At 36.4% G+C, this 25,415-nt stretch overlaps 1 long non-coding RNA gene across 1 annotated transcript; it reads right to left on the bottom strand.

The window, feature by feature from the left end:
• Positions 1-11,294: 11,294 nt before the first annotated feature.
• LOC122146235 lies at positions 11,295-11,904 on the bottom strand. Its single transcript, XR_006160897.1, has 3 exons — positions 11,631-11,904; positions 11,444-11,465; positions 11,295-11,317 (listed from the first exon to the last, which is right to left on the bottom strand). It is a non-coding gene; the product is annotated as an uncharacterized LOC122146235 (long non-coding RNA).
• Between the last annotated feature and the right edge of the window lie 13,511 nt (positions 11,905-25,415).

Raw genomic sequence — 25,415 nt, 5'->3', positions numbered from 1 at the left:
ACATTATTCTGCAGCATGACGAAGTGGTTCTGCCATGCTGGCTAATGTGTCTGTGCTTTCCTGTGAAGTGCTGATGACGGGGCAGCTCCCGTTCCTCTGTCCCCAGCCAAAATTGTGCCGGTCAGTCATGCTTTTTCTCTTTCACTCTTTCTGCTGCTGTTGCATTAATAAAGCATACAGTGAAGGTTTTCAAAGCTTCCACTTCTGCAAGTGAATGCATGATTTTCAAGCTTTTTTTTTCTTTGCTACTGGCCTGAGAGGGAAGTTCAGGTCAGTCTTTCAGATGCAGCCCACAGATCCAGAAACAGCACGCAGAGCTCGTGACGAGGGTTGCATGAATTTAAGTGATATGGCCAGAAATATGATATAACTTCAAAGTATATTTAAAGTGTGGAGGTGTTAAAGTGGTCCACATGCCAAAACCAAACACAAAGCAAGATTTCCTTAATATCTCAACCCTTTCACCTAAACAGCAACTAGATGGAAAACTGATGGAGATAGAAAAGACTTGCGTCTCCTATATTGTTTCAGCAGATTTCAACAATGTCTCACACTGTCCCCAGATTTGGCTGTTTAGACACCAAAAGTGATTTCTCTGAGATCACACATTTATGAACAAATGTTCTTCCAGTAACATTAACAGAATGTTCATTTAAAGTTATCTGGTCTTTGTTCTCAAAATGTAGCATAAAATCTTATTTATACATTTTTTATGGAACTTTTTTTCTGAAATGTTTTGGTTGGATGTTCGTCGAACAGTTTTTAAATGTTACTATTTGTGTCAGAATGTTCAGAAACCATTCAAAAGTATTGCTCCATAATGTTTGCAAAATTATTAATGGAACATTCAATTAACGTTTGTATAACTTTGTCGGTCAGTGCGGTCAGAGAACATATAACATGTTCATAACTTAATGTGAAAACTAGCAAAACATTCAATTGTTAGAACATATTTTTGCTAGCTGGAAAGTTGATACTTCTGTGAAATATAACTGAGAATCTCACTGAGACTCTAGAGCTATATGAATGAACAGCTTCACAGCAATAAAATTCTCCTCTGTGCCCAGAGAGCTTTACTGTAGATTGTATTTTTAATCTCTTTTTCTCCAAATCTGGGACAGTGGGCTTTTCACCATCTGGGACAAAAGAGTCGCCATTGTGGCTGTGACTGAATGACCGGTTTATGATTGTCACACTGAAGTAATTAACAGCACTCCATGTGGATTATTAAGTGGTACATAGTGGAGGTTAATTAATTGCACTGTTCTAATTACAGTGTAGATTAAAACTCCAAGAAACAACGAGCATTTCCCTGAGAGTATAATCAGTCAAAAACCATACACAGCAAGATAAAAGTATTATAAGGGATACATGCAGTGTACCGAAATAACCTTATTCGCATCAAATAATTCACTGTTGCCCTGATTTACAGAGATACCAAATAAATGTTACTAATTTGTTTGTGCAGTCTAAAAAACTGTGTGTGCACTCTGTGAACGCATTGCAGTTAATTAATTGTAACTGTGCATACAGTAGCCCAATTAGCAAATAGTTTGACACACCCATATTTAAAGCAGGCTTTTAGTTTCATGAACTTGGAAGACAACAATGTATGTTCGTTTAGGATTTCATTTTCTAGAACAAATCTTACATAAAACAACTGTTTACAGAAAGTTTATGCAAAATAATTCCATTTTTAATTGTTAAATCACATTGCATGCCATTAGTCTCTGTTCTCCGCTTACAATGACAGCAGCCATAGTGCTCCACATGATTCAGATTTAATACCTGCCTTTTGGTCTTATTAATTTGCACACGCATTCATGAAATGACTTTCAGGGTTGATAAATCGATTTGCAGTTGCAATTTAATCTTGCACTTACACCACCCTTTATTTCACACTTTTATAGAAGCAGACCCTAAATTACATATTCATTAAGAGAAGCCAACATAAAACTGACAAAGACAAGCTACTTTGCTCAACTGAAAGGCCAAAATTTTAGATTAGCTTGGACATGTTTAGTGCAGGTTACTAAATTGGCTATCGAAATGAAAACAAAAATGTATGATGGTAATAACACAATCTCAAAAATAAAGGTTCCATTGGCATCTGTGGTTCCATGAAGATCCTTTAACATCCATGGAATATTTTCATTGCTCAGAAAGGTTCTTTAGATTATTAAAATATTCTTCACACAACCACACACACACACACACACACCTTTATTTTTAAGAGTGTAGTTAAACATTTTATCAACAGCTTGCATTATTTTTAAACATTGCAAACCTTTTGTGAGTCAGGCCCATAATGTGAGCCATTTGAAATGGACATTTTTGAGGATCTGTCTGAAGGGCCAGACAGAAACTCAAACTAAACAGGGAGATTTTCAGTGTCTCAGTTGTCTTTATCTTGTTGCATCGTGGGTATTTCACACTTGCACTCTCTGTTGAGAACATTCCTCTCTATGTGCCCCCAGACCTCTGAGTTACAGTCTCCTCCTGTTTACTGCTCCCTCGTGGGCACCTTATGGACTTGCTGGGGCTTTAACCATTTAAGACATAAAGGACACAGCTAGTGATGATGGAGCACTAAATCTCGTCATTCTCAGTCTTTTTAGATCTGGCACTTCAGATGGGTTCATCTATCATCTCGCCAGACTCTGGCTGTCCCTCCTGAAACACAGTTTCAGACAGCAGACTATGGCAGTATGGAAGAGGTTAATCAGAGCAGTGAAGCCAGGCGTCACCTGTGATTCCCATGCTGTACTTTGCTGTGCCTGGAAATTTGGGGGCTGTCATCAGCGCTATTCATGCAAGCTGGCTTGCCATGGAAAGAGCCATTTATGAGGGTCTGATCAAGGCTTGGCAGAGGGAGTGGGTGCATACTTAGCCCCCTTCTGTGTCTCTGTCTGTCTGTGCCTCTCTTTTTCTCTCTTGAGCTCTTTGAGGAACATTCAAAGCTCTAATGCAGTGGTAAGGCCACATGGGTCAATTTGGCTCTAGTTTACCCAGACTAATGACCCATCCACCCAATCAAAGCTGTTGGAAGATAGTAATTATTACACAAAGAAATAGCTCACATTGCTCAAGCACATACAGTACACGCATATAATTAAATCTGCTGATCTGTCAAAAGTTCGGGGTCAGTGAGATTTTTTAATGTTTTTGAAAGAAGATCAAAAATACATTAAAAACAGTTCTACTTTTAAATATGATTACACTTTTAAAACAAATGTTTAAAAAACAAATTCTATTTGAAAGTATTTTATTGATATTTATAAAAGCTGAATTTTCTGTATCATTGCTCCAGTTTTCAGTGTCAAATTATGTGGAAATTATTTTAATATGCTGATTTGATGCTTAAGAAGCATTTCTTATTATCATCTTTTTCATGTCATATTTTTATGTAAACAGATATTTTTTTAGGATTCTTTGATGAACAGAAAGTTTAACAAAAAACAGCATTTATGTGAAATGGAAATCTTTTGTAACATTATAAAAAGTTTTTTTTGTTGTCTTTTTTTATTTTTTGTGTGTTTTTTTTGTGTATAAGTGTTTTTTTTTTTTTAAAATTTTTGTGTTTTATAATTTTTTGAAATATTTTTTTTTTGTCAAAGGAATATTTAATTCAAATAACACATGTTTGGTGAAGAAAGAAGTACCTAAATTAGAGCAGACAAACTAGGTGTGCACCCATTTTCTATCATCACTCATCTCATCTCATCACTGCTTAACAAAACCTTTGTGTCTTGGACATTATGACTCCACTCATTTAATTACCCAGCATGCTTTGTCTCTCACTGTGTCCCAGTGTGCTCCGTTCAGGTTAGGGCATGATCCAAATGAGGATACGATGGACCGGCATCCATCATCATGAATCTGTGTAAATTTCCCATTAGCAATAAATGAGCTAGGTTTTATTGACTCATTATGGTCATTTATCAACCTGCTTATTTAAACAAGGGCTTACTAACACAACCCTTATTTATAATATATAAGTTCTCTCTCATAATCTACGTGCCAGAAAAGTATTATTTTTAGGACAATACACTGAAAAGGATGTAGGATTTACTTTCAAACTATTTTCACTCAGGAATTGCTAGTAAATTTCATGCATAATTACATATAAATGGCAAATAACAATGAATTAAATGTGATTATTTAAGTAGAAAGTATTTTCATACTCCAATAATGTTCATTTACACTGTAAAGCACATCTCACTATTATCTCTCTCCTATCATTCAGCTGTCTCCCAAACTGTGTGTTGTGTTAGGATGCACTAACTCTAAAGTAACACAGCAGGATGATTACGATGCACCTCCTGTCGCACAAATAATCAAGCCTCTGACCTGTTCATTTTATTCTAATTTGTTTGGCCCCTAACTCTCTCTCCCTCCGTCCCCTCCAATCTCCACCAAGACCACAGATGTCACACCATTGCCCACCACGTCTGACCTCTATGGGATGTTTCAGTAACTCTCTCTACCTGCCTGTCCCCTCTGCCTTTGTCTCTGGGCGCAGAACTGCGGGACGTGTGTCTGCCGGGGCCTGTTGTCAGGAGAGAGCTGTCTTTGTCCAGCAGATCTGCCCACCTGGTGGGACTGTGGCCTCAGAGCTGACACGGCTTTTTAATATTTCACCACACGCAGCGTGCACCATATGTCCCTACCCCCCCATCTATCTCAACCCTCATGAATAATGAATCTGTAATGCACTTCTAATATTTGGAGGAGAACAAAATACGCCTATAGCTCTGCTTTTGGACTTTGTATTTTTAGAAGCTACGACATTTCTCTTTTTTTCCAGTTCAACCTCAATCACATGGCAATAGCTGTGCAGGGGACAAAAGAGAGTGCTGGAGAGTGTTTCTCTCTCTCTCTCTCTCTCTCTCTCTCTCTGTGTTTTCTGGATCTGACAGGGTATATAAGCACTTGCCAGCGAACACCATGACCAGTTTTGCAGGAACAAGAGACTTCACATTTTCTTAACACATCTGACCGATCACCAGACTCAAGTGTTACCCTGTGTCACCGGAAGAATAAACACACAAATTTTCCTGAACAGGTTTGCAGCGGCAGCAAAGCATTTCTGCTAGCTGTGTCAGATTTTCTTGTCACACTGATAGGAAATCCATTTCACCAGAGCCTTCGGTAATACATCTGTTTTTCCTCACAAAAATACCCAAATGCAGTCGTTCGCTTCATGCATGTCCTGTTTCAAGGTTCCTGCTATTGGGGTTGTCAGATGCTTACACAAAAACACGGCAATGAATTTGCTTCTCAGTGCTTTTCTGCCTGTGACACCCTCCTTTTGTTGAGAATTCTCCCTTAAGCCCTCTGACGGACTGTGAGATTAGAAGTTCAACCTATTGAATTGCAGTTAATAATTCATGACATAATTTTGCTTTATCTCAGGGACTTGATACATGAGTCAGAGGCTCCCATTTATCAGGCTGCCATAACCTTTTATAAGCATAATGAATTGCATGCAGTTGATTTGTTGATATTGAAAGGTTGAACTGGGCCGCACTGCTTGAGAGAAAAATGCCTGCACAAATAATTACACTTTTCTTTTAGCGGGCAAATTAATATTGAGGCTTTGGGTTAATGTTGGCATTTACTGCTGATTCCTCAAACATTCAACATCACCTGTCTCACCGTGCACGTGTGTGTTCAACAGTGTGGCATGCTTTCTTTCACTCAGAGGGACTTACTATGCAATGAGGTGTCTCAGATCTGGTGCTATTTAGCAAACAACTGAGGATTGTGCCCTTTACTATAGCTGATAGGAGTAGATCAGTGGGCGTGTGGTGAACTTCTGAAATGTAAATTCATTTAAAAGTGCTACTTGACTTTTACATGCATTCACCTTGCAATAGCAATGGGAAAACAGTACTATAGTATTTATTTTTAAAAAGATTTATATTTGTATTTTTGCCACATTCAAGCCATTCTCCAGATTTGGAGAAGTTTAGAATAACGTCTCTTGCTCACCAAAGGATCCTCAAATAGCTGATAAAAACATCATAATAATCCACAACCATCCCCTGTATTCTTCTCACATCAAAATCCACCAACATATTTGTTTGGACCGTTTGGCCTCAACAATAAACGATATGTCTGGTGGAAATCCAATTCAGCTCACTATCCAACAGCATTCCTACAGTAAAGCATGGAGGTTCTAATATCCTGTTATGGGGGTGTTTCTCTGCAGCAGGGAGCACTTGTCAGGATAGAAGGAAAAAAAATTACCGGGGCAAAATACCGTCAAATTCTTGAGGAAAACCTACTGCCCTCTGCCAGAAAGTTGTCATTGGGAAGAAGGTTTACCTTTCAACACAACAATGACCCAAAGCACACAGCAAAACTGACCACACAGTGGTTGAAGCAGAAAAAGGCAAATGTCCTTGCATGGCCTAGTCAGAGCCCAGACTTAAACCCCACTGAAAATCTGTGGAATGACGGCAGTCCACAAACAGTCACCATCAAATTGAACTGAACTTGAGCAGTTCTGCAAAGAAGAGTAGGCAAATATTTCAAAGTCCAGATGTGCAAAGTTAGTGGACAACAGACTAAAGGCTGTAATTAAAGCAAAAGGTGGTTCAACAAAATACTGATACAAGGGGGTGATCCTTTTTCCAACTCAGTGATTCTGTTTTTTTTTTCTTTTTTTTTCTGACATGTTGATGCTATATTTTTTCATTTGGATGCTATAAATTGCACTGATAAATACAGCTGGATAAAACTGTGTCCGTCTTCATTTCAGGCTGCAGAGTAACATGTGATTATTTTAAAGGGGGTGATTCTTTTCTATACCTACTGTACCTTTAATTTACTCATCTGGGTGCTCACTAAATAAACAACTCACTCACATATCATGATTTCTAGTAATTTCAAGTTCATTTGAAACTGGATGAGACCAAAGGTCATGCTCTTTGAGTGGATGAGTTGTTTACTTTGTAATTAGTCAGTACACTTCCATACAATCAGATTGACCCATTTGGGCCAATTTGTGCACATGCTGCGAAATTGATATGGCATTGACGGAGCAATCACAGTGATGTTGGAGCACTGCTTGTCACCTGCATTTCACCATGAGCCCCCTCACATTCACACCATGATTTAGAGCTCAATGCGAACTTAATGAGCTCAAAAGAAGGCAAAAGTGTCACTGCCTTGCTCTAAAACTTGGTGTCACTGTTGCACAGTTACTAAAGAAAAATACTTTGCACAGTATTTGGTTTCAAAATCTTAATATATTTATTTTTGCACTGATGATTATTTTTGCATCGGAAATTTTCATTGGTGCCCCTGCCCCCTGCCTAGAGACACCCCTGGAGTAGATGCTTAGTTTTGCACTAACTGTATGACATGCTATGTTGCCCAGGGAGTAAATGAAAGCCGGTAGATGGTGTGTGTCATGTGGAGCTGTGTCCTGATACATTCCCTCATCCTGCTGCTTTTGCACTGTGCTGAGAAATGAGCCAAGGCCGTGCATGCGTGTGCGTGTGTTAGTGAACTGGCCTGTTATCTTCCATGATTCAAAGCTTTGTGTTATATTCACAAGTCTGCTTACCAGGAACACAGTGTTGCCTGCTGCAATGCCCTGAGTCTGTCCAGACTATAGATAACACGCACATACACCGACACGCACACACAAACAAACATGATGAACACAGTCATGTACACCAAGCATTTGGCAGCAGGGCAGTATGACAGCCAGCGAGTGAATGTGTCAAACACAAGCCCTCGTTAATATTTCACCATCTTGAAACTAATCCCTTTGGCAAGCAGTGGCAGGCCACGGCGGTGTGGTTCGTTCCATCTGAATTGTTGATTATGTTATGTTTGAAATCAGTTCAGAGAGTTTTAATGAGGAAATCAGAGACGAGAAATTAAGTTTCCAATTAACCACAAAAAAAGGAATGTTTTGTAATGATTGTTGTGTACTTATCACTTACAAGCAAAAGCTGCTCTATCTGCGGTGTTTTTATTTTATTTTATTTTATTTATTTATTTATTTATTTTTTATTTTTTTTGTTTATTTATTTATTTTTTATTTTGATATAATGACTTAAATATCAGCCTGTTTCTCACAAAAAGCTATCATAATGGTTTTAGAAACACAAACATTGTATTGGCTACTATTATGATTCTTTAACGGAGATTTTTGATCCTTTATGAAGCTTGCGTGGAAAAGATCGACTAATAAATTATTCATATTCCACAAAAATCTCTTTTTGTAAAAGTCAGCTTTAGAACATCATTATGTTTAGTAAATGATGACAGAAATGGTATTTAGGTTGAACTATTTCTTTAAAATACTGTAAATGGATATAGTCTGTTACGATAGTCATTATTCCCTCTGAATCTATTGCTATAGATGTTGTAATGCATGCAGACTAGAGAAGATAATGATGTAAACTGATTTTGAGGCTGACCTGAAGAAAAACAAATGTTTGCTGGGCAGGGCTTGTTTGTTTGACCAGAATTATAATTTTTGTGTTTTTGGTTGGTGTTTTTATCTGATATAAAAAAATCTCCGAAACCGGTTTGGGTGGAAGAAACACCGGTTAATAGCCTAACGATTATTTTTTTTTTAAACAATTTTCTTTGCCTATAATTTTCCTAATAATAATAATAATAATAATAATAATAATATTATTTTTTTTTTTTCTTTAATAAAAAAAAAAAAAAAAGGACAAAAGAGAAATATGGTTTAGCCAATAACCCGCTGCGCTTAGTCACAGCCAATACAGCATCAACTTTTCTAGATTTTGGCCAAAAAAAAAAAAAGGAAAAAAGAGAAATATGTTACCACTTTAAACACATCAAAGTATTTTTAAGATATTTTAAAATGTTTGCTGCATTGTTAAAAAAACACAAGTCGCGGCTCATGTCGCATTTTATTAGCCCTAATACTTTCCGAAATAATAAGGGCTAAAATGCCTGTAGGCTAAACCAAAATGTTTACAAACATTATAAAAACAGTTATTAGTTTCTCTCCAAAACAAATCCTCTTAAGTTTAGGGTATAAAAACGTCAATCCAAAAACAAATTAATTTAAGGTGAAGCTGATGCCTACCTCTCTCATTCGGCAAGAATTCAAATGTTTCCATGTTCCCGACGTATCTGGATACTAAAATATTATTTATTAGCTATATAGTGTTCGTACTTTCATCGACATAAAACATCATCCTTCACATCGGCTTTATCAGCACAGTGAGGCGCGGTCACGCTGAACGCAACAAATTTTGTAAAACAGAGCAGTGTAACTTTTTATTTGTTTCTTTAACTGTATTTTATTTTGATATGAACAGGCTTCAACAAGCAAAATTATGTTGTGTGTGCGTGTAATGCATCGGCGCGATGGTCATACCAATGTAAAACAGAGCAGTGTAACGTCCAATCAACGTCTTTTCAACGTCTTTGTCGGACGTTTAAATGACGTCCCCTGAAGCGCCAGAATGAAAGTTTTATGACGTCTTTTGGACGCTTTGTTGTCGGACGTTGAAATGACGTCCCCTGAAGCGCCGGAATTAAAGTTTTTATGACGACTTTTTTCGACGTCTTTTGGACGTCCAATATCCAGCCGTCTACAGGGACGTCCTCTCTAGAAGGTTAAAAATTGCGTTCAGATGTGGTCATTTCTGGACGTATTTTCAACGTCTTATAAAGTCTCATTTAGGCGTCATCTATACTGTTTCTGAACAAAATAAACACTCTTAGGCTGCATTCAATTAAATATCATGTTTATTTCAATGCAATTTCTTTTTGTACTTGTAAAATAAACTTAAAGAAACAGTGTGTTCACACAAAAACCATGAAATAAAAGAAATGTCACTCATTATACAGTGGATAACAATTAACAACAAACAATTTAGTTTAGTTGGGTGCACACATTATGTTCACCTGTTGGAGCTTAACTTTTTAAGCTTTTTCATTTTTTATTTCAACTGCAATTAGCATAAAAATTCTAAAGATGGTATTCTTTATTCATGCAATAGTCAAGTGTTCATGTGCCCAAATATTATCTGCATGCACAATAATAATAATAAAAATGTGCCCTCAATCTGGGGGTCAGGGACCAAAAGCAAAGGGGTCAACAAATAATTTATACCATATTTTCCAGACTGGTCTTTTTTTTAATCTTCTGAGATGTGCTGAATATTCTAAGCAAAACGTAAACACATAAAAGCGCGGGGTACTTACAGGTTTCTATAAGTATAGTTCTCATGTCTGTGTGACAAGCCTGTCTGTACACAGTGGTATTGTCTGTACCAGTGTTTTCTACATTTCAGAATGAGGTTCACAGAAACTGAGATAGCAAGTGCATTTTAATTAACAAAAAGATATACTGCTTGTAAATAATGGCACTAGAATTTTTTTTTATTTTATACATAGGCCTAAATATTTTTATTTTTATTCTGTTTTGAATAGTATTCAATTTAAATGATTTGAAGTGAGGGAAAATAAAATCTTTACAGTGTTCATAGTTTTTAAGTTTTCTTAACGTTTGTTTTTATTTATCAGTATTTAAATTATTTTCTGAAATTAATAGTAAAATGTGTCTATACACTGATGCAGCTTATGTGTTTTTTCCTGACCTGGTGCAAACTTAGCCCTATATTGCGCTGTATTATTAAACAAATGTATTATTAAAAAATGGGAACTATTTAAAAATAAATAATAATAATAATAAAATAAATCAATCATATTATGTTCATTATACTCCCACCCACAATAATTTTAAGCCTTAAAATCTGTTGTAATTCTGAGGGTGTCTTTGAAAAATCTTCTCTGCAAGGGATCCCTGGCGCCAAAATGTTGTAAATGGTCCAGTGCTAGTGGTCAGGCATCTATATACAGCAAAGTCTGGCGTGGTAGGAGGAAACTGTCCTGGTCGGCACAACATTCTCTGTCTTCACCAACTGCCCTGAAAACACAAATTAAATATAAATGATTACTATAAATAAAAATATAGCTTCACAACGCTCATTTGACCTCTGTGGTGAACATATGATCAGAAAATACTGCCAGACTGATTTTTAGTCTTTAGGGAATCATTTCAAAGCGTAAATTTAAATATTTATTTTTTTAAATTTAAAGTGCCTAATTTCACAGACTCGCGTGAGCATCCAGGATACACGACAAAAGGCTGTTTTAATACAAGAACACTTCACACAAGATAAAGTTTTGAAAATCTTACAGTATTTGCAGTACTAAAACTAACCACTAGGTGTCAGTAGTGTTACACTCACCAGTAGAGTGTGTAGATTACGAATCACAAGTTAAAACTCTTGTTGCTGTTCCCGTCCTGAAAAGTAGAAAAAAATATAAGTTCTAAAAAATCGTTTCTTTATTTGATCAAGAAAAATTACAGTTACCTGTTTTTAGTGACCAATTTTAATAACTTAGTTAAAAAGGATCATCATAATTTTACCTCAGACTGTAACTTGGACCACCTCAAAAATTAACCAACAGGGATAACGTTATGTACAATTACAAAAAGAGGAATTTGAAAATATATAATCTTTATAAACCCAAATAAATAATTTGAAATATTAAACTGAAGTGAAATTTAACATTTAGATTGATAAAACGATGAATAAAAGCACATTTATTCTTACCTTTGGCTCAGCGCAGTTGTCAGATGACCGTTTACTGTTTGAATTCCAAGTAACCGTTAACGTTAATTAGCTCCGTCCCGTTGTGAAGGTCGTTCGTTGGTCCGGTATCTCTGTAGGTTTATAAAGTGTCCTCAACGTAGAAATAAATAAATTAAAGGATGGCGGCAGTTATATCTTCAGTCTTTTGTAATAAACAGAATTATTCTTCCGTCTTCGTGGTTATTTGCGCCATCACGTTACGTTTACGTTTTTTTTATTCTTCCTTTTTTTTTTTTTTTTTTTTTTGCCATCACGTTTACGTCACTCACGTAACGTCACATAACGCCCCTCGTGGCCAGCGCACGTTTAAATACACTATTCATTTATTTAAATCTATGTGTTAAATATTTATTATTAATTATTTAATAGGATATATATTATTTCAATCTAATTATCTATTTAAATATATTCAACTTTAATATATTTTAATGTATTTAACTTTATTTAATTATCTATATTTAACTTTATAGATCTAATACAGATATATAAACTGCTGTTTCTGTCAATGCTCCAGTGAAAAATACCACTCAAATAAAAAAAATAAATCCACGTAAGGTTTTATATGGTCACATTATGGTACTTTAATTAGGCCTATGTTTTTAAAAATTTATATATTACATTATTTTGACACCTAAATGTTTCAGAAGAGTAGGCTACATGTGCTATTTAAATCAGAAATCAAAGGATTGCTTTGTTGTGTTTATATGTGTATATATATATATATATGTTTGTTTTGTTGATATATATATATATATATATATATATAAAGTTATGTCGATTTCCTGAACCTGTTCTGCACATGAACAGACGTCCAAGAAAATCCTTAGCCGGACGGTCAAATTTGAACCTCCTATCGACGTCCAAGGGACGTCGTAGATCAATGTCCAGATATGAACCGGATTTGCACGTCGAGAAGACGTCCAGATACGGTCCAGACCGACCGACGCAATTTAGACTTGATCTGCACGTCGTATAGACGTCTCATGTTTGTTGGGATATGAAGAGATTTCAATATAGCAAAATTATGTTGTGTGTGCGTGTAATGCATCGGCGCGATGGTCATACCACTTTTACAAAATAAAGAAAACTACTCTCTGCTGTTTCGTTTTCCTTTCCGAAAACTTTGGAATGTGTCACGATGAACCGTACTTTAGCACATTTTTTCTTTCGTTTCGTTAATCTGTCAATATGATTTAAGTGAAATATATTTAGTGTATATGCCTATATTCCTTTTTATGTAAGCCTATAGTTTTTCTGTTTTCTTCATTCACAGAAGCTCTGCAGGTGCGTGTGATCTGTTGAATTCATCTTACACTATCCTCAGATAAACTCTAAGGGCGGTGCATTGCCATTGCGATTTACCTATGATGCGTTCACTGCTGAGCCGACATTTCACTCGCTGGCTTCAGCGTCACATTTGCATAGACAGTACTACTGGAATTCGTGATTGGTTGACAGCAAATTTCAAATATTAAAATAGACCGATAAAATAACGTTATTAAGTGGTTAATGGCCATTTCAAATTTTCGATTCTGTTCGGAACTATAAAATTTGATTTCGTTTCTGTTTCTGTTCCTGTCAAAATTTCGTTCGTTTCCGGTTTTCGTTTTCGTTCCTTGAACCGGTTCAGAGCCCTGGTGCTGGGTTTCAAAAGGAATGTATACTAGCGAAGCAGGAATAGCCGGCCTTTCCTAGAAACCCGGAACAAATGTTTGTTTCTTTTTGGCAGAAATAATGATGATGTCTGGAATCACAGAAGCGTTTCTTCTCGGCATTTAATAACCTGCCCAGGGTGCAATTGATTTACTCTACAGATGTATGGGCCCTTTCCGAAATAAATCCAAAAATCTAACGGAACTGCTGAAAGTGTTGACTTAGTAAACCACATGCTCATTTTTGAAGCATTACGGTTGAGTTTACTTTGACACCAACGCAGATCAATATTATTTCCTCCAAGAGAACAAAGTGCAGGGCCTTGACTTCCACTGAAACCGCAATGTCAGAGCAAGCTGGATATAGCTGGATTTACATTTCCCAGACCTTGCTTTTAGATGAAAAGTGTTTTTTCAAAGTGTTAGTTGCATTAATATAACTATAATACAACCAGAGGTTTCAGAGTACAACAGGATCAGCATAGTACCTTTGGTTGTGTGTTACACATCGCCACTATAGAGATCCACTCATATAGAGCTGGAACAATGTAATCCCGAAACCTGGAAGAGCATTAGTTCTTTGAGTTCCTTTTGGGACTGTATCTGTTTTAGAATGGCTAAATAATATGTGAGTGATCTGTAACAGTTTGTTAGTAGCAACTGCGGCTTCAAAATTCCTGTTTGAGGTATGACTGTATCAAGTAATGTCAACCGCAGATATGGTGGTGTTTAGTTAGCTTATGTTTTGCAAGCTAACCTCTCAGCTATCTTATATGTTACTGTTATATACAGTAACATAGAATAGCTTATCCTATACCCTGTGCCAGCTACTTTCACTCCACTTAATCACAACAAGACTCTGCAATAATGACTTTTGATCAGGCATTACAAACAGCTTCTGGGGTCCTAGAAAGACCCAAATCAACAGAGTGGACAGAATTGTGCATGACACCAAATTGTTTGCCCACAAATTGACCAGCTTTATTCCTACAGCTATTAGTAATCAGGGAAATGTATTAGAACATTGGAAATCTAACTTAATATTCAAAGATGACCCACATTTTGAAAGCAATTTGGGAAATTTAGATATCATATATGCTATAATATCATATATATAATAAAATAACTAGTTGCTGTCATTCAGATTACAGAAACAATAAAGATTTTTCTCATCTTGTTTCCTGTTTATACATTTGTAGAAAGCATTTTATGCAAATTTTTCGATGTTAACCTTCCGTCAATCCACATGACCTCCTCTCATGTTAATTAACTGTTTAATAACTGATGAGAGGACATATCAAATGATATAACACTTGATATACATACACAAATAGTGGGTCATTTGGACAAATTAAACCTGTTTACTTGACAGTTTTTCCTAAATTAGTCTAATTTTGATGGATTGTGGGAGTCTGGAGACAAATCACCTTAAGAGTAATTAATAATTCTCAACATGCTTTCGCTTTTTTTTTTCTTTAATGAAGTTCATCAAAATTGACCCTCATGTTCCACTTTCACTAAGCCTTCAGACAGCCTGATAAATGACTTCTTAGTGGGTGGAAAAGCTACATTTTACACTTCAGATCAGGCATAATGTCAGGGCACGTTTCCTCACTAACACTTGTTCTGCGTGAGGAAGTTCAGAGCTAATGAAAAGTGACCACGGTCTCACCTCAGAGGGAGCAAAAAAGGCAGGAGTGGAACCAACTCTGTCCAAATGTAATCTAAAAACAATTTCCCTATTTCCCAGGTGCTCCCTCTACTCACTAAGTCTGCTTGATGGGAGCAGACAGTGGTTAAGAAAAATATTATTTTGGCCCGAGAGCAGATCTACTCAGGGAATACTGTTGATTGCGGTTCTGAAAATATTAGCACTTTTTTTTTACTTTGTAGTAGCACTTCTTTCTCTGCACCTTTGTTTATTCTGAATCATTGAAGTTCTAATTTCAGACACAATATCAAGCTTAATCAAAATTCTGATTGCAAAGTCCAAATTAGACACTGAACTGATTCTAATTCTGCACAGCAAGGATTCCAGGGGTATAATTTACAATAATCGCAGGCTGCCAAAGTGCTGGATCAGTAGCTCTCAAAGACATCTCATCTTCCTGATGACAAGCTCTCTTTGTTTGTTTGTCCTGCATTATGTATGCCATGATTTATTCACATGAGGTACCCATCCATTTTAGCTCGACACACCTGATAGAACAATCCAAATAAAAATGGCAGCTAAATGAATCATACTACAGCTCAGATAATTAATAAGCCGACTTGAAGTTATTATAGCAATCTGTGAGAAGTAAATTCAACCAAATTTGCACATTATTATCACAGATATAATCTAGTCAACTTGATTGCATTGAAGCATTGCTTGGGGTGGGGGGATAACCCCCTGAATAATTAGGTTGATAATTAAACATTAATACAAATGATTATCAATGTAATGTTTTGTCTCTTGGGCTTCCTTCTTTTTCATGCATATAAATTAAAAGCTTTGGGAAAGAAGGATACAACAGGCACACAAACTGCTGTAAAAAAGAGACAGCAAGCAAGAAATCCATTTCCTCCGAGCACAGGTAACGAGAAACATTCAGTTTCATTCACCATTGATGTATTTAAATCCAACAAACTCAGATAAGAGAAACTCTCAGCACTTCTTCTCTGTTTAAGTTTTTATATTAATTCAGGGTTGCTGATTAAACAGCAGAGCTATAGGAAAATTTATATGCATTGTATATGGAACATATGGCTCAAAGTTGCGAGCATGACAAAATGAGGGGGTGTGATGAAAGGTTTCTTTTATCAGTGGACAAAGGTTCTTGCTGGGACCTGTGCAGACAAGGTACTTATTCAAAAGAAGCACCGATTCAGAGAGTATGCAATTTTGGACATAGCCAAGATGTACAGGTTTGTATTTGTTTCAGCACTGCAATAAGCACTGTGAAATCACACAACCAGTGAAATCTTTAGAATCAGCAGGGTGGGGTTTGTAATAAAAACAAAAAAACAAAACAAAAAAAAACACATACACACTGCAAAATAGCTCCATATACACTGGAAAATTACAAGCTTAAAAATTGTTATGTAAGTAACACTTATACACCATTCGGTGTAGTTAGCCAGCTAAAAACATTCATATAGTCATATAAAGTAATTGTACATTACATTTTACTTTTAATGTGAGAAGGACAATGAAACATTTAGCTTCTTCGATAGCTTTGATTAATACTGTATTTGACCATATTTCAGATCAAACAACAACAGCAATACTAGACCATTAAAAAGAAGTCTAAATTTGCTTACTACCCACCACTGTGTCATCAACAGCTTTCACTGCCAACTGCAATGACATTTTGACACGCACCCTACCTTTCAACCTGCCCACTATGACCTGCAGAGATCCCTGTCCCCGACTCAGAGAAATGTATGATTCACACAACAGGTCGCTGATGACACCACAGGAGTCAGGGGGGGTGTTTGGCCCTGATAAGGCATGATTTAGACTGTACAATGGTGACCCCGCTGAAGACAGAGAGAGAATTATTTTGCTTGGGAAAACCGAGCAGCGTTAATCTCTTTGAATTGTATTCCCCTTCGTGCATGCATTTGTGTCTTCACAGTGCCATCCAAAAAAAAAACATTTGTAATAATTTCTTTATTTCTCATAATTGCGCTGCTCCGGGTATCCAGGGAGACAGAAATGAACTGTGAAATGGATTAGTCGGTGTGCTTCAGTTGTTCAAGTCAATTGGATTGAGGGCATTTCTTTCTGTCTGCGTCTGATTACGTTTGAAAGGAATGAGCTTTATTGCCCCCACACAGGTAGTTCCCTTCCATAAAGACATTGCATTTATGGCCAGAGGAAAGGCAGGGTTTGGCAGTTGTCCATGGACAGAAGCGTACCTCTTGTGTTAAGAACCTGAGAGAGAGAACGAGAGGCAGCATTGGCAGGGTTTGCTCGGTTAGGCTTCCCCCCTGTATCCATCAATCTCCCTCAGCTCGCAGACGCTCGGCGGAATTAGATTCCTGGGGCAGAAAGGGCCAGCGCTGAAATATGGCCGCAGCCACGCCAGTGATTAACAGCGGCTGTGAATATGGATGCTGTTCATATTGCCTTAGCACTCTGGGGTAGACCCATTAGTGCTCAAGCGTGTACAACGCCCACTCTGACATGGCTCCAAGTGTCAAACTCACTGCAATGCTAAATGCCGTTTCTCATGCTTGAATGGCATCTCTTGCTGTGCCAAAGTGTATTTACTGTTCAAGTTTTCTCACAACCTAAACACTCAAAACTACAGAGGTTGGGGTTAGGAACAGGTCATGAGGGTCATAGTTGGTTGTTGAATGTGTCAAAGTTTTGTCACAGCAGTTTACTAGAAAGAGACCCAGATTCAGAATGATCAAGGGAGTGAGGTTTATTGATAAGACAAAGAACGACTGGGATGATGTGATTCCAAACAGTAGGAAAAGGCAGTCTGCAGGAGAACAGGAGGATGTCCGAGGTCAGACTTGGACAAAGATAGGCTGGAGAACAAGGAAGATAGAGCGGCACCAGACAATGAGAACACCTGAGATCAGGAGCTTGAGAAACCAGGGTTTGATACTTTGAGCTGTGGTGAAACCAGTCCAGTCAGATAGCCAGGTCTTGAGAACAGCAGCCAGGGGGAATCAGGACACAGAACAGGAACAAACACAAGACATAACACGACACAAGACAAGTCCACAAGAGAGAACAACAAGCAGCAAAATAAGACACTGACTACGCACTATGAGTAGAAAGTAGGAATGCTTGATAAATATCAGTAAAACCGGTTCTGTAATCGGGTAAATCTCTACACGTGCATGCTTTAATGTGGAGCAGCATTTACTACACAGAGCTGTTGTTCACTGACAAGCTCTGCAAATCCACGATCATATTTTGCACATGTTTTGCGCAGCTTGTGACGAGATGCTCATTAATATTGTGTTGAAATTTATCGTGCATCCCTACTAGAAAGAAAAGAACAAAGACAAACAAATTCAAACTGCAGAGAGCAAATAAAACAAAAGAATGAACCAAAAGGCAAATTCTAGGAATCGATAACTAGAATAAAAACTGGGCAAAGACAAAATCAAAAAGAAAGAAACCAAACTAGAGGCTCGCAAAAACTAGAGCAAAAATAAAGACAGAAACTAGACTAGAGCAAAAATAACAAAAGCAAAGAAAACCTAATAAACTTCAAAAGAACTAAATGTAGTGATGTTACATTCTGTGCCGAGGCTTCTGAGCGTGTCTCGAGAAATCCTGGCAGTTTTCAGTGAAGCGTGTAGAGGATTGTATCACTTTAGAGCAATGACATCATTGATGACGTCTGAAGCCTTGCTTGGCCTGACTGGTTCAGGAAGCGGTTCGAATCATGCAAATTCACAGTCCTCTGCCTTGTTAAACTCAGCCACTTTCCAGTTTTAGACTAATAATATTGTCCCTCCTGACTATTATGAGCAAAGACTTGATTTATAGCCCCATTCATTTCAACCAATTCGTTTATTACACAGTTATGCTATATTATGTTATACAATCATTATATAGGCCTACCACTAGAAAATACACATATATTAATGTAAATAGATTAGGCTATGTGGAATTTTTTTATTTTTATTTTTTTATATACCGTTATTTCTAAGCCTTAACTGGCGCAAAACAGTGTATCATATCAGGTCAACTGTAATGTATCTGCTTGTTTTACACTCTTTGGCCACCAGGTGGTATTGTGAGCAAATGAAGCCTCGAGAAATTAACCCTTTTTTTTGAACCACTTGGATGAAAAGCTTGAATGCTTCATAAGGCTTCATCTCGCCATCACTAACTAAATGTAAAGCTAGACTGACAAGGAGGGTAAAATATAACACTACTAATTTGACTATTTGACTGACGAAGAAATCTCTTACACACAAGGAACTAACACAACAAATCAGCAGTGACATTAGGGAGAGGCTCACAGCATAAAGGAGCAGAGCACATGAGGATCAGGTGGACACAATCAAGTAAACCAGGACTAGACTAGGACTAAACAAGGGGGCAGGGTAAGAGGAGCACATGGCCAACAAAAACAAAGACAAAGCCATTTTTCCCAGGGACAAAGGCCCCTGACAGAATCTTGTTTACAACTTTATCTGGGGGTTTTTCATATTTTATTGATATTTAATTCTATGCTTTAACTATTAGGCAGCTTGCACTGTAAAAACTTCTTGTAAAAGTTGCATCTTTAAATTAATCTCTAGTAAGACATTGCCACTACACCCAAACATTTTCAGACAAGCATGTTTGTCCCAATTGTTTTGATGTAGTCAGTATAAGTAAATTAATGAATATGATACACAAATAATACAATTTAAATATTCATCAAAATTACAATAGTCTTTTGATGAAAATATCCTTTAAATTTAATAAATATAATGCTATGTTATACTCATTATTTTTTAGTCAGTTGAATCACAAATCACAATATTTAACCAAATATTTAAAAATGGTATATATTAATTCAAGATTGTATAAATATTACATATTATGTGAAATCATGTGTTCTTGTTGTGAAAACTCTATCTGCCTGAAATAACATTATGAGTACACTACAGTAATACATTTGTTGTACAATGGTATTAGTAATAGTAAATGCATGCTTAAGTTAATCATTTTCTGTATTTTATACAGTGTTGGGGAAAGTTACTTTTTATGTTTAAGTTACTAATTATGTTACTTAGTTATCTTTTATGGAAAGTACGTCACTTTTGCGTTACTGGGCAGGGCTTGCTTGTTTGTTTTTAATATAAAAAGTTCTATTTTTGGGCAAATGTAAAAGCACTTTCACACCAAAAGTGAAATGAATAAGCACAAGGCTGAAGGAAATGTAAGTTCATGTCTGAACAGGAGCAAAAGTTACAATGTTACAAACACAAATTATATTTTTATCTAAAGCCATCTTTGCTTATTAGTATGGTTATACTGGATCTTCAAAGGTTATCAGCAAAGACACTGGTTAATCAAATGGGATTACATGGCCAACATAAAGGATATTTGTGTTATTTAACATTTAATTATTGCAATTTGTGTCATACTCTGAATTTGTATTCCACTGTTTTTATTCATTTTGAGGAACACTAATTCTGTTTTTCTGCAAGTGAGATGAGTTAATGCATGTTCACATTTAGTCTAGAACTGCAGTAAGCATCATGTTTATACAGCACACACAACGCCTCTGCACTTACTCCCCGATTTCTCTCAACGTGGGGGCATGGGGAAAGCTGTCAGTAAATAAATGGGAAAACAAAGTAACTGGCACTACTTATTTGCAAAAAGTAACTCAAATTTTCTTGTAAATTAAAAAAAGTAATGTGTTACTTTACTAGTTTCTTAAAAAGTAAGCTGTTTTAGTTGTTGTATTCACAGCATGACTGACACAAAATTACTAATTATATCTCATCTTCAAAATGTTTCTTTTTCAGTGATGATGATACATCTTGTCTCATCTTCATTATAATAGATGAAATTAACAAAGAGGTGTTTTTTTTTATGAACATTTTGGTCAGTAATTTTGCAGCCAAGATGAACACTGCTTTTGATTGTTTGTCAATCACACTATGTTTTGAGCATCTGTGAGCATTGCATTTTAAAGACACTTTGTCAGCGTGTGATAATGAATCTCAAGCATCTCTATTTTTATTTGACATTTACGTTATCTTGCATTGATAACAAGCCTCCACAAGCTTTCATGTTTGTGGTTGCCAGATATCAAGAGTGCAAATCCCCTAATCATCCCCCATCAGAGATATTTTGCTCAAACGTATGTGTAATTCAGACAGTCTGTTTACCTTCATGCAGCCATTTGCAGCAACTAAATGTGCAAGCAAACCTCAGTGATGAACTGTAATGAATTTCACACGACATAAATCTCATTTATATTGTTTGCAATTGTGGTTGCTAAATAAATACACACAATCTCTATGTCATAATACAAAGTCATTGTTGTTTTAATTAAAAAAAAAATATATTAACATAGTTTGACATTTTTGGAGTAAAAAAAAGGAATTTCAATGGTTTAGATTCTGAGAAAAACCTCTTGTTGTACCTTGTTTTGTGACGTATGCTGGACTTCTCTATACTTTAGTTGATTAAACCCACCTCTTTCTTGCAATAGACTGCAAGCTATAGCGTTCAGATCTGCCTCCATCCAATCAGCAACCAATAGATAGAAAAAAGTCCCGCCCTAATTTTATTTTATTTTATTCATTTCACTTGGATGTACGTCACAATACGGAAGAAACGATCTGTCAGTACTCCAGTTACACCATGACTTTAAGACTTAGTCAGTTTCAAAATGGTTTTTACTTCCCTGTTCAACTTTGAACTGAATCAGATGTGTGAAACATGCATATGCTCACAGATGCAAAAGCTTCCTGAATGTCATCCCCTCTTTTGACTTGCAACATTGTTCAAGTTCAAGTTCAGTTTATTTATATGGCACTTATAAAACAGCCACACGACTGACCAGAGTGCTGTACAAAGGTTTAGAAAAAGGAAGTAAAGTAAAAGATATACAGTCTTGCGTCGTTTTATCAGCTATCAGTTCATGTTTGACGATCTGTGCCTGCTCCCTGCTCTTGCGATGATTAAGAACAGGCAATGTTTGCAGCCTCTAGGATAACAATTTCATTAACGGAGGCAGCCATGTAAACAATCTTACTGGTGGCCAATCCATTTTCCTAATTGCTAAAGCCTTCATTAGGACATTTTATCTGGTCCAGTTGCAATTCTGAAAATGTTAATGGAAGTTATTATGCTATTATGGTAATGGGCATTACTCTTACACAAAAAATACACTTTGACATTACAACGTTTTCCACATTCAACTCGGCAACAAACAAGGAGGAGACAAATTGTGGCTGGCAGCGAATGAGACGCTGGCATTATTCAGCCACTGAAACTGTGGATAATTAACAGGTAGGTATGATTTGTTGCTGTCATAGCAGTAATGCGCTCATCTGCGTAATCAAGATCTTCACTTCGGTCTTTGTGGTTTTGTTGTAAAAGTGGTGTGACATCATAGTGCTCTCTCTTGCTCCAAACCCTCTCTGCCCTCTTCAAAGGAGTGAGCAGTAGCCCTATTGCGGATCCGTGCCCATGGTGCACCATGTCTAACCTGATTATCACTTGAGCTCAATTATCAGGTCACCCGCCGAGTGTGTTTCTGCTGGATTATGGTTTAATGAGCTTACCTATAGGAGTTCACACAAAAAGCGTCACCCCAATTACATACAATCTTACATTCTGATGTGCCGTCTCAGATGGGAGAGATAGGGATTAAAAGACAGCCTTTTTCCAGTGCTAGAAACATAACCTACCATACCCATGATCCTCCACTCCTCAGCCCATCTCAACCCTCCCCCACTGTCACACACACTCCCGACACCTAAAGAATAACACTCCATCTTGATTGCATTCTTATGTGAGACAATCAACAGGAATAGACAGCGCGTTTTCTTTCTGTTTCTTATTCCCGCCACATTTTTCTCACCTCACCCTGATCACAGCGGCTAATGAACAATCTCACCAAGTGACTAACAAGCCAGTTTCAGCAGCTGGTCTGAAAAGTGCTTTCACTCAGCCAATGAACAATGGCTAAAAGAAAATCAGCAACCAGCCACTTTACCTCATATCAGCATTTTTAATAAAGTATTGTACTATAATGGACTTTGACAAGAACATTCTAACATTCATGGTCAAAGTCATGCCGATAAAAGAAAAAGCCGCCTGACTCCATCGCAGTATTGATACCAAATTGCCCCCTGGGGGTGAGTGTAAGAGGGATCTAGAGATGGATGGTGGCGTCTTGTAGCTGATGGGCTTCCAGTAAATATGACATTAGAGCACAGAGCGTGTATTAGTACCAGTAAAAGCTGATACATTAAAGGACTGAAGATGCATTAATTGAGACAGTCACAGTTAAAACCATCAGACATGAACTGCATTAGGACTGAGAAATGTTAAAGAGCTATAACTCGGAGAGACGCTATGCTTCTGTGAATACAAGCCCCACACATTTCCAATATTTATTTCACATTGAGTTATTAGAGGAATCATGGAGATGTATCATGACCTCATAAAACTACTAGAGAAACCAACAGAACAATAAAATTCTTTGGTTCATTTTGGAATATCTTGCACTGTTTTTGCCAATAAAACAAAAGGTTGAATGGAAAGGTACAGAATGTCTCTACAAAGGGCTTAATAAATGTAACAGTGTGGGCAGTGCACTTAGATGGCCTAATAAAAGCCATAGTGGGAACAGTATGCTTGCATAACCCAGCAAATGATTTTTGGTTTCATTTCAAGAAAGTTTAGTAGAAGCCAAACAGCTATTAGAGAATAGCAGAAACCTTCCTTAAGCTTTCTGAATTAAATATATATATATATATTATTATATATATATATATATATATAAAATTTATATTTAAAAAAAGTGATTTTTAAAAGTTCAAAAACTTTTAACTAATAGTATGTATATATATATATATACACACACACACACACAACACACACACACATATATATATATATATATATATATATATATATATATATATATATATATATATATATATTATATATATTATATTATATTATATTATATAGAATGTTGCTAGAATGTATAAGCAATCAGATTACCAATAAAACGGGCATATAAAATTTGTTTCCATAAAAACATCAAAGAGCCTGTTTGGACAGATAAATAATAATAGAGTTCAAGCCTTGAAAGCATGATAAAGTGAATAAAAGAAAACAATTATATTATATAGAATGTCGTAATTGTGACTTAATTAAAAATTAATTATCAAAGATAAGAATAATATATTTTTGAGGTTGTGTTAAAATTAAATTTTACTCAAAAATCGTACATCCATTAATGGCTATATGGCTATGAGGCTTTTGGTTCTAGGAATAATATTTTACTCTTTAGTGCTCTTCTCTGTCTTATTCTTGCAGTGCCAACCTGCATAGCAACCTACCAACTATGAGAAAGTCAGAGGATACACGACTCATGGCACCTGCTCCCATCTGCCATGTATTTGCATTGCAAAAAAGCTCATACTGCAGCATGAGAATGCTATCAAATGCAAAAATGTTATCAAATGTAATTGGCTCACTTTCATACAAATGTGAACAGAAATCAGTGTATAATGATTTAAAACGTGTCTTGATGTTCATTTTAGTTTCAAATATAATATATAAATAAAGATATTATACTGTCAATAATAGAACCCCAGAAATCTTTGCAGCCATTTGATTGTTTTAAAAGACATTTAGCTGTCTTTCAGCAGTTGATGGATGGTTTGTCTTTTGCAAATGAAAAGGTTGCCCAAATCATACCGACAGCTTTTGTCAGTATGGTTTGAGAACAGAGGGAGACAGTGCAGTATTCATCTCTGTCACTTGTGAACTGTTGACTGACATCCCGTGGTCTGGCTTAAGACTAACAGGTACTAACTGTGACAGGTGAACTGAAGTTGCTCCTTGTAGAAAAGGCACAGAGGACCTGAGGACACAAGATATAGTTGACAGCTTTCTTTTCAAAAAATACTTTTCTGAAAATATGTCATTGCTCATATCACTCATTTTTTTCGATATCATTGCAACAATTGCAAACTGTAGATCAATTTGTCACCCACCATTATATCAAATTTAATTAATTTCCAGTCAAACTTGAAATTAGTTTTCACTACTTTGCAAGTGATTTAAAAAAAAAAAAAAAAAAAAAGTCTAGAGTATGTTTTATTTCTTAGTTGTAAATAAGAACCTCATTTTTGACACTGCTAATTTCTATATGCCACTATCCAAATACCTATAATCTATGCACTGATGAACTCAGTGACTCTCAGGTTGCAGGGATGATTATTCACATATTTTGCTCAAGATGTTTCTCAACCATTGGCATGGTTTATGAAGCTAGCAGCTACACAATTAGCAACAGATGGTGGACATAATACTTCTAATTGTCAGTTCTACATTATGTGCAGTGCTCAGAAAATTGTTTTGATGCAGCCAGCATCTTTTTCAAGA

Source organism: Cyprinus carpio, chromosome A9 (genome assembly GCF_018340385.1).
Source record: "Cyprinus carpio isolate SPL01 chromosome A9, ASM1834038v1, whole genome shotgun sequence".
Lineage (NCBI taxonomy): Eukaryota > Metazoa > Chordata > Actinopteri > Cypriniformes > Cyprinidae > Cyprinus > Cyprinus carpio.
The sequence above is the reverse complement of the archived record's forward strand: the minus strand, read 5'-3'. Positions and strand labels throughout refer to the sequence as shown.